This window comes from Morone saxatilis, unplaced genomic scaffold, assembly GCF_004916995.1.
Source record: "Morone saxatilis isolate NCDOM2014 unplaced genomic scaffold, NCSU_SB_2.0 Contig19, whole genome shotgun sequence".
NCBI classification, from domain to species: Eukaryota; Metazoa; Chordata; class Actinopteri; family Moronidae; genus Morone; species Morone saxatilis.
The window spans coordinates 21396322-21407733 of NW_023339751.1; positions in this window are offsets into that span (position 1 = coordinate 21396322).

Genomic DNA, 11412 nt, shown 5'->3' on the forward strand with positions numbered 1-11412 from the left:
GATAGGCACCTCATCTCCCTGTTCTTTATTTTATCTTTTTTTATACTATTTCTATACATTGGGTTTAACTTTTCTTTTGAGTAGGATACAACGGGCAAGCCAAGCCTTCAGCCATGGTGACAGGATTAGAATTTTGGAATGACTGGAAAGATGCGGGGTCCTCCTTGTCCCATTGTTCAAATAAATCAGAAAATCAATATAGGACTGGTGGTGGTGGCTTAATGACTGCTCTGTGCTCACATGAAGACACCATGATGCAAGACAGTCCTCACCAGAACAAAAGTGCTGTTTGTTTATTCACATGCTTTAGTGCCGTGGTTCCTAACCATTTGACCTAAGGGACCCCTTTTCTATCATTTAGTAAACTGACAACCCCTGACCCCTTTCATATTGTATTCAGAACTGTACAATGAACCTACATACTGAACTTAGTAACTGCAAGAAGTTTGTGTAAAAGGAGTGATTTGGATGAATTTTGAGCAGATTATTTTCTGTTTGGGGGACTTGTCTGTTTAGGGAAGTGCTGCTAAATCTCAGAGGGATACTACTCAGGATACAAATTGTTCAACTAACACTGGAGACAGCTATGCACATCTTATCTTAGAGGTGGTGGAACAAAAAGGATCCGAGATGACCACTGTAATGGCCAAATGGGTTGTTTTGGAAGGCACGAACAACCAACCTATTGCATCTTTCAGGTGTGAGGACTTGTCGTTGTGGAGAACAATCCCACATTCTACATGAGAAAAAGTCAGAGAGAGTCTGCATGAATGCCCCTGTGAATCTGTGCAAACCCTATTTCAGATTTGGAGAGGTGGATAAAAGGTATTTACGTGCATGTAACCTTGACTCCACGATCCACTGGGGATTTAATGTGCTCTGCAGGTAAGCTAGGCCTGCTTGAAACCACTGAAAGAAAAATGTGCTTCTGAGATGACATTTCCCAATTTCTATTTTCAGTTGGAAATTTAGATTTTCTTCCTGCATCACAAACCACAAAATCACCTTAACTAATATGATTTAAGTAAGTTCTACTAACCTCCGTTTCTCTGCACCACTGCTTGTGATTTTGCTTTTTTTAGGGCCTTACCAGACACGTAGCTACACAAAAAGGTCAGAGGAAAATGAACATTATCAAGAATAGACACCTGGGAGTCCTGAATGACCATAAAAAATACATGAAAATTGGCCAGTATATTGGAACTAGTGGGGAGGGGGGGACAAAGTTCAACTCAGTACTTTCAACACACAAATCAATCAGATTCTGATAAAAAGTGCTTCCTACTGCTGTTGACACTGAACATTCTGCTTAGATTCCCCACCATCACCTATTATAGTAGTTTAAGCAGAGTCCATATCTGGATGTCAAACATCTGGAACCTAAATAATGAACAGCAGATAAGTGTAAATGTTACTAATGATGAGTAAAAGTCAATTTCCCACTGTATTACAGAGTGAATCTCTCCCATCTTCCTAACACAGAAATATTATATCAAATTTCACACTTAATTATATCTTAGGCAGGAGAAAATGTAATGTATTAAATAAGCCACTTTAGAAACAAAACACTACAAATGAGCAAATTTAAAGGTCCATTAAAGATGTTGGATGATGACCTATTTAATATCTTCTCTTAAATTAGGCTTTGTGCTCAGGTAAATCAGATAAATGTGATTTGTTTTGTGTGTTGCCCAGGCTCAAAGGCAAACTTTGGCAAAAAGTAAAAAAAGCAGTTTTGATAACAGTACCATATGATTGGTACACAGACAACCCTCATCACAAATGAATTATTACCACCCACAGTGTGTTATCGCCTGTGAGTATATATACTAGGGGCTGGTGACTAATGAGGAGCAGGTGTACTGGGAGGAGACTGGTCAGGTGATGGGAGACACACTAAGGACAACTAGTGGACAGGTGAGGAATGGCAGAGTCTGTAATGTAAATCTTGTTTGTGCTTAAAGGTCCTGAAACATTTTTTCCACAGTCAGACCCTTATTATTAGCGATGGGGCCCTATATGAACACACACTATATGGGTCACTGTCAATCAAATCTAATCAAACCACACAGGCCTGATTAAGCAGCTTAGCTGAGTTTTTTAACTTTAAAATCGTCATAAATAATATCCGATGATGTTTTGGTTTTTTTATAGTCAAATTGGATCGCTTTAGTCATTAATATTTAATTTTAAAGATAAATGTCTAAAACGTGGAACCAAGTTGTATGGGCTTTAAAGTAACATTTTGCACAAGAAACATTTTGCTTTCTTTCACAGAATAAGATTATAGAAAAATGTGTACACATCAGAGTTGGAGTCAGGATGTGGTGTAGCATAAACACCGGAGGCCGGATGGGTAACAGCTAGCATGTCTTTGTCCAAAGAAAAAAAATGCATCTACCAACATCTTTAAAGCTCACACAATGTGTCTTGTTTGTTTTACCCACACAGAAAGAGAAATGTAAGAGCTGTTTGTGATTTAAGAGGGAGTTGGAGATATAACACTTTGTCTTTCCACTAAGTACTTCTGAGCAGCATCTTCGTGTACAGTGCAGGTTCCCAGATATATGGTCAGTGAGCATATGTTTTGATTTTGGTCTCTGTATAGGCACCATAGTACCAAACATGCAACCTCACCATGACGACAAGACCCCGGGAATTTGCAAGTCATTGCTCTCTCTCTCCCTCCATCTGTTGTTCGCCCTGAAAATTAGCAGCACACAGCTTCCCTAAAACTATCATTTTTACATTTCTGTGTGTGTAGGTTGACCAAACAAGTTAGAATTATTCTGTTTTCCAAAATCTTGAACTACTCCTTTCTTAGGATGACATCATACCATACTGTCACAAGCAGGTTAAACTGACTGACTGCAAACACTGCACAACATCTGCTTTGCCCTCACGTTTTTTTTGAAGGGTATATAGCATAAATTTATTTCACTGTCTCTCTCTCCTTTTCCTCTGTTTTTTCCTGTCTTCAGTATGGTGCCAGCCATTTATCTTTATTTTAGCTGCTAAATTATAATGTTAAACATAACTCAAGTCTCTGTAATGGAGAGGACGACCCAGTTCCCCCACTGATTGGCAGCCTACCAGTAACTTCAGCTCATCACATCTTCCCACCAACTGGCTTTCCTGTCCCCCGCCTGTCTCACAGCTAATTTTATTGATGGCGCCATCTTACACAAGACAGGAAAGTGAGTCAGTTCGATTTTCAGCAGCAATCTTGTGTAATTTTTACACCTCCCTCTCCTCTCAGGGCAGTCAAAGTTAGCAGTTGGTATATCATAATTAAAGGGAAATTGGCGATAGTTGAATGAGGATTGAAAACGGCAATCAAATACGCTGTCAGATGAACCACCTGAAACCTGGCTCAATCAATGAAAACACCAGGATTCTTTGTTGTGAGGAGAAACGGTGCTATTCAAAGAGGACAATAATTTCATAACACTATCCTTTCTCAATGTAGGTGGCTGCTCTGGATGAGTAATTTCTGCTAAAAGATATGAGGGCACATGGAAAGACAGTCACAAGTGGAGGTGAGAGGAAGGTGGATGAAAGAGAGAGAGGTGCTGGAAGACAGTTTCGGCAAAGTGAAGGTACTTAAAGACTATTGTAGTCCTTATTAATATTTTTCATGTCGATTTCCATGCACCTAGCAATAGCAAGATAATACATGGAGGGAAAACACAAATACATACAAATAGCCACCAACTGACTAAACATACAGAAACTATCAGGCCCCCAGAAGTGAAGGAAATATGACAGTTAAATTGATTTCTTTTTTTTTAAACAAGCAAAACTAAATTTAGCCATGCTAGTGGCATGGCTCTAGGGATGGTCCAAACTCAGATATCTTGACAACTTGATGGATGGCCATGAAATTACATACACTGATTCATGGTACCCAGAGGAAGACTCATACTGCAGATAGTCTGACTTTTTCTCTAGCGCTTACATAATGTTCACATTTCTTTTTCATGTTTTTTCCTTTTTTTTGAGAAATGTCTCAGCAACCATTAGATGGTTTGCCTAGAATTTTACCATCAAGATGAATTGTATAACTTAATAAAAATACTTGCAAAAGGAATGGCGTTCCCATCAGATTAAGATTTGTGCTAATCAGAAAATGTTTGCATGCTGACACATGATGATAAACATGGTAAACCGTAGACTCTTGTTATTAGGGTGTGAAACTGAAAGACTGCTGAAGGGAAAATTGGTAACATGTTAGCGGTAACCTCTTTTTTTAAAATCTCGAGATAACTTAGCCTTGGAGTTTTTGTAATGTATGTACTGTAGGTCCATGCATTAAATTCACTATACAAAAAGCTGAAATTTTTCTAGAAATGTACTGTACATCTAATGAAATCATAAAAGTTCTGACTGCTCCTCAGTTGTTTAGAATATTTTGTCTATAGTTTTCTGACATGGAAAAGTTGTTCAGTTTGCTTACATGACCCTTCCATTCCAAGAGGGAGGTCCAAAACTCACGAAAAACGCAAAAGGTCCGATGTAAAGCCAGTGTTTGGTGGACTAAATGGGGCGGCAGTAGCTCAGTGTGTAGGGACTTGTCTTAGGAACCGGAGGGTCACCGGTTCAAATCCCACAGACCACAGACCACAAAATATGGAATGTGGACTGGTAGCTGGAGGATCGGTGCCAGTTTCACCTCCTGTGCACTGCTGAGGTGCCCTTTGAGCAAGGCAACCCGAAACCTGCTCATGGAGGCGCTTGGCTACGCGGCGGCCCCATCACTTTTCCAGCCATCTCTCCCCTTTGCATGTTCCACATGTGCATAAAGGTGTTGCATTCAGCCTGTGTGTGTAATAAAAAAAGAGTGGAAAAACAATTTCTCCCCTAAGGGAAGTAATATTCAGAACAATGGCCGGTTCAACATGGTGAATAAAAAAGGTAAAGGAAACAACAGCAAAATCTACATTTTCAAGGTGATCTATACACTAATGAAAACAGTACCTATTGAATATTAGATTTCATTTTCTGCCAATAGATCCCCCTAAATGTACACACTTAGGTCTTTTTTAAAGAAACACTTCAGTTCACTTTGAATTTAAATGTGACAGCAACCAATAAGCGACACAGATGCAACATGCAACCCATACTTTCTTTCTCTTTCGCCACTCTTCAGGCTGTCTTCCTGTCCTTCCAATCCTATCCTGATATTCATCAAACAAACCACAATTGGTGAATGCACAACAGGTCTGGCAAATTATTAGACAACGAGGAGCTGTGGAACAAGCTTATATGCCAATATTAATTTGACTTCATAATGCACTAACCATCATCAATCACACAGGTGCACGACAGATGGGTTCCTTTCTACTACATCACAAGCGAAAACTAAATGATGGGCGCTCAAATTAGGCAAAAAAACTCTCAGGCCACGATACTTGGGATCTCAGGTGACCCATCACACCTTTTCAGATACTTTTTTTGTGGGTGCAATAAATGAACAGTGAAACATAGTACACATCTGGTCTTGCCACTCCAGTTTGCGGTGCCAGAGTATTTTTTCTCGGTTCAACTACGGGTGGGGCTAACCGCATACAGCGGTGGGGCTCAAATCAAGCCATAATCAATGTGATAATAATAATTAGCATACAGCTATCAAATAATATTTGGTTAATCGAGAATATTCTCGAATATTCCCATTGATTAATTGAGTATCGGAATAACACCACCTACCTCTCGCTTACACCACCTAACAAAAACCACCCCAACTCACAACTAAAAACCCCCCACCAAAAATACAATAGAAAACCCACCCAACACCACACTACTTAACTAATAAAAAACAAAACTAATTATAGTATACAATTTTAAGACAAAAAATTGAACATAATATATAATATTACAATACCAATAATTATAAATGCAAACAACAAAGATTATATCTTAAGACCTACAACCGTCTCTTAGTCAAACACCACTCTCCTCCCAACCTCACCACCAATACACAAATAACCCATTAGCACTTCCAAACTGTACACAACTCCTACACACTGCTCCCTGCTCGCCACTCAGTGTATGCGACTCCCACCGTAAAATATGTCCAATAACAGCCACCTCTTAACCCACCACACCATAGTTAGTGTACCAAAATACACAACCAACTGACGAAAAAGCAACCACCAACCTGACGTCACACAAAACGTTACCAATGCCACAATTGCCCATATAAACATGAAAATAAGCCCAAAAACTAGTACAACCCGGCTAAACAGTTATACCAATAAAATCAACCCCAACTATATCTAGGCCTGCTAAATGAAACCCTTATTAAGACCAAACAAACAGGCTGCTAGCCTGTACCGAAACAACCCAAAGTGGAGCTCTCGCTTTCTCTAAAAGCCTATGTGGTTAATAATTATAACTCTAATCATATCCATTTTGTATACGCACACTAAAAACCATCTCCCACAACACTACACAAAAACATGCAAAGCCAATAAATATTTCCTATACTCGCCTCCAAGCATATTAATACCTCCAAAACACACCTACAAAAAAAAACCCAAACACCAACAACCACAAAATATGAATTCCCAACCTCTACCCATTTATTCCGCTCTTACTTCCTTATATAAACCGCTATCAACTCAAATAAAACCCATATATAATTATCTCCTCCATCCATAACATTCTGAAACCTTTGTCTGTGCCAGCATTTCCCCGTGCAACTCAAAGGGCTGTTTTCCAGAAGCACATTGATCAGACCACCCTAATAAGAACAAACACTATTAATACCCGAATTTTTTTTAAAAAATCCATTAAATATAGCACGGGCGACGGTAGATAGAAAATACCCCGATCGCGGTTACCGTCCACCGCGCGGCGAAGAATGAGATGCACTCTCAACAAATAAGTATCTAATTAACGGCAAACAAACAGACCCGCAGCAATGAAACGACCGACATTAGAAAACACCACCGGGCAACACCAACCACAATAAAAACAATATAAACAAACTCACTTAGGTTTGACATGGATCTTATCAACCTGATAACCAACACAAACATCCGCCAGATTCCATTTAGTGAATCCAACAACGCCCCGCCACCAGCCACTCCAACATGTCCTGTAACTACCGTCCGAACGACGATAATTAAAAAACTAAAACTATTAATCCACATCCAAATCTATATGACCATTGAAGCATTCAAATAAGACTGCCCATAACCCCCCCATAGCCACATCATCAGGAATACCAACACTGTACGTACGTCACTCACTGACCACAGAATTAGATCACCTCGCCCATCAACTGAATGCTGTCAAACATACGACAGTGGAGGCGCTCCGCTCTAGAGACTTCCGCACTATCTCCCTATTAGTTTTCCCCCATGGTAGAGGCAATAACCACAATATATCATAGATGGAGCATAAAAATAAGCCCAAACCCAAAGCCCTAACCCATGTCACTGCCCTACCTCCCGTCGCACATCCCATCTGCCCATTCACAACCGCCACAACGGACGTGTTTCAGCAAAGAGCCCATAAGATGTGGCACTGGCCACCCAAAGGCTTACCCCATATTCTTTACCTATGAAAGCAAAGAAAAGTGCTTAAAGCCAATACTCGGTAATACCTCCCTAGAAAACACAGAAAAACAATAACAAAACCAACCATACAACCCCATCCACTAAAAGTAACCAAAACCACTTCCAGTAGCTAGTATACTCGGGGAAAGACCGAGGCTAACAACCAAAAATGGTATTAAATGGCCATTCTTCAATCGGACCCTTGACCTCTGACCTCAAGAACAATCCATGAATGAAACCAATAGAGCCCGAAATTCACTTAAATGCCCGCGTTACCCACACCCTCGAGTTCCCACTTTATCCCTCTCACAACCTCGAATGCTGTACCAGTGTATCCCTCCCAATAAACGTACTTCCTGGTTTTCATTTAATTAGTATTGCGAATTGCAATAAACATTGAGACCCAGACTCTCCGCGCACACAATGCTAGAGACCCCCAAATGATCCTCATATGAAACCACCCCTTGCATAGAGATCCAGTGCACCCACTAATGTGCACCACCACCACTGCAACCTGAACCACTTCCGCTCAAAACCAACACTCTCTCTCGTTACACCATGTGCGGAAAACCGATAAATAACACATCAGATAACGCTCAAAAGACCCCTATGTATTTATACAGGATTCACCTGCCACATACTCGCCCCACACCCACAACCACACAAAACCCAAACAAACATAAATAGGTCCGCTCCAGAAAGCACCATGCATCACAAACCAAAAACATGAAATAATGAAATCACCGTAAACCAACAAAAACACCAATATATATACATGAATTAGTTATTACAGTGACCAAAAACCATGTAATCACCATAGTCATAGCTGAACAAGCACGTGAAGCCTAACTTGCTATTCATATCCATCCCTCCCAAATAGATATTTCCCGACTTTGGAAACTACAAACATTATTAGGTTTAGACAATGTAACAAAACACAAAGAACATACCAGTCCAGTGTGTGCGACACCCCGCCTTGATGATAGACCAGCTAAAGGACACAAGCATGCATCACTAAACAGGTCTGTGCACACTTCGGAAAACGCTAAGCAGATGAATGGAGAATGAATAGACCTAACACAACAAATACGAAACAGTCAACACACCAACCTCCAACCCAAGTCCACTGCCGCAGCAATAAATTAGAACATAAACACACGGTGACATCAGAAACAACTGATTCAAACCCCCACACAACCAAGGCCTTAAGGAGGGGGTAATCAAATATTATGTCGATTAGGCGATGTCAACTCCTCCAGAAACTGAATAACATGACCTACCATGGACTCTGAAGAACTATAGACCCAACAAGAAGCAACCCAAACATCAACGTATACAAATTACCAACACAATGTACCTCTAAAAAACCAAACCAAATATAGCAAAGCGATTTACACAAACCAAAAAACAACCAGTATCAGACTTTGCTAAGCAGCTTCTGTTTTGAGACACAGTGCGTACCTTTTAAAGCATAAAAAAATCCCTAAAAGCAAAGTTTGATAACAATGTCACAAACCCGAACAAAGTAGCTAAACGATGATGTTAGCAAGGTCCCACCTCAAATTCACCTCCTCCACCTCTCTCATCTAAGACAACATAAATTAGTAAGTGTTAAATATATAAAGACAACTCCCCCATAATCTAGGCACATCCCTGACGCCGCTAAGAATCCACTGCGGCACCATGTTTACCCATTCCAGTCTTAATTGCACCAGTAACTACCTACTCCACAACCAAAGTATTGCCACACAAAAATTATAAAATATCCACCACTTATAAACATTACCACATTCCCCTATAGAACCCTCCGCTGTTGGCCACCACGAGGATTCACCTGCTAACAGGAAGGGACCAAATTAATCGTCACTAGTAAACAAACGTTTGATAAATGTACAACCCATTGTCGAGAGAAATATCTTCAGTCCACTGGCACACAAGTGGCCATTAACAAGAACTGACATTGAACAACAATCCTTCCCAGGCAACACTAACAAATAGCAATAATGCAAACTCGGCAAAGAAAACAAGAGACCCCCGTGCCCCATGATGCTTCTAATATCTAACTGAATGCAAAACCCTCCCTGACATGAGGGCAAAAGTCCGGAATGCCGCCACCCATGGATATTGAGTCTCTCATAAATCAACACTTAGATACAAACCAACCCCGGTAACAATTAAGTAAAATAAACAAAATCCCAACTGTTCCTATCTCCCTGCCTTTCAACCTACTAACATGAAAAAAAAAAATACAAGTCCCTCCCCTCATTCCATGTCCATGCCTTTAAACATATAACAACATTTTCTGATAATAAGAACACCTCATAAGATGAGTTTACAATGACTACTCAAACGACACACAAAAATACCCAGGGTGAAACGGTTTAAGAAACAAGACCACGATTGCCAACCAATGTTACAGGTTAGACAAAGACTAGACCTCAACGCGTTAAAGAAAAACAAAACCAATCCAACATCATCATCGCTAAGAAACAAACCCAAGCGTCGGTTCACAGGAGCCAGAAGAATGTAGAAACTAACAGAGAACAACTACAGTGCCAAAGCTGCGATGCATAAATTGACACCCCCCAAAAATAGCCAAACCCAAACGACCCTACCAAATTTCATATCATTGAGCAATGTAGACACTATACTGTAAATAACCAACCAATCAATTACTGAGAAAGACACCAAGCCACTCACTACCCACTACAAACCAACTCAAATAATCGTCACATAATACTAATGACTTAAAGCAATCAATAGTAATGGTTATTGTCTACGCCCTAAATAAACTATACTGGAGACTCGACAACTATTTCCCTAATCTTAACAAGGTTATTTCTAACATCATCGTGTTACAAAAAACCACCAACAAAAAAACAACAACAAGATATCAACAACCACCCACATCTCAACCACCCCAAAAAAATAAAAAAAAAAAAGCACCAAGCAAACTAGCAATACAAATAACTATATCCTTAAAATATGGTATCTCTTCTTCTTTCTATTCATATCTCACATAAGAATAGGTACACTCCCAATATTTCAAGCCCAAAAAAATTGTCTCCTCACAAGGTCACAAAAAACCACTCAATACAATGTATGTGTGCAACCTTACCATCTCAGCAATAATGTCTTCACACCCACATGAATGTGGTACTACAACCAAAAGCAATGCGCAAACTTTAGTCACATTCTCCCCAACAACCCCTGACCATCCACCAAGAACAACAGCTGATAACTCAAACCCCAAGCCAAAACCCACCCACCTTCCCGTACTGAAACACCTCAGATAACCCCTCCAGAACCAAAACACAAACGCAAGAAACACTGAAAATCTCCAGTGTATAACCGTGATGGCTGGACAGTAGCTTCTACCGTTGCCCCCTCCATCACTTGACAAAAGTCATGCTAGTGTGAACGTGATTGGACGATAAGTCCCCCGACAAAGCACATACTCCGACACTATATCCCACTACCATATACACAACGAGCCAACTGCTGAGAAAACTGATCAATTGTGGGAATGTGCAGGAAATGTCCACGTTGGCAGTTGAATCTAACAAATCCGACGACATTTGGCATCTAGAAGCAGGGAACACTCGAGATGGCACTTCTCTCCGCCTGCCAAACGACACCTATCTACCTCTCGCCATCTCTCACATCAGTTCCCCCTCAACCTTACTTTTCTATCTGGCACATACCAACACCTTCTCCAACCACAGGCCTCACTTCCACTCCCTCGCTGAGCTTCCGTCACCAAAAACCACCAAATGACCTTGATGGGCGAGCCTGAACCACAGGCCAAGAAAACTAAGCCGAGAAACACACATAACTAACGCCCTAAATC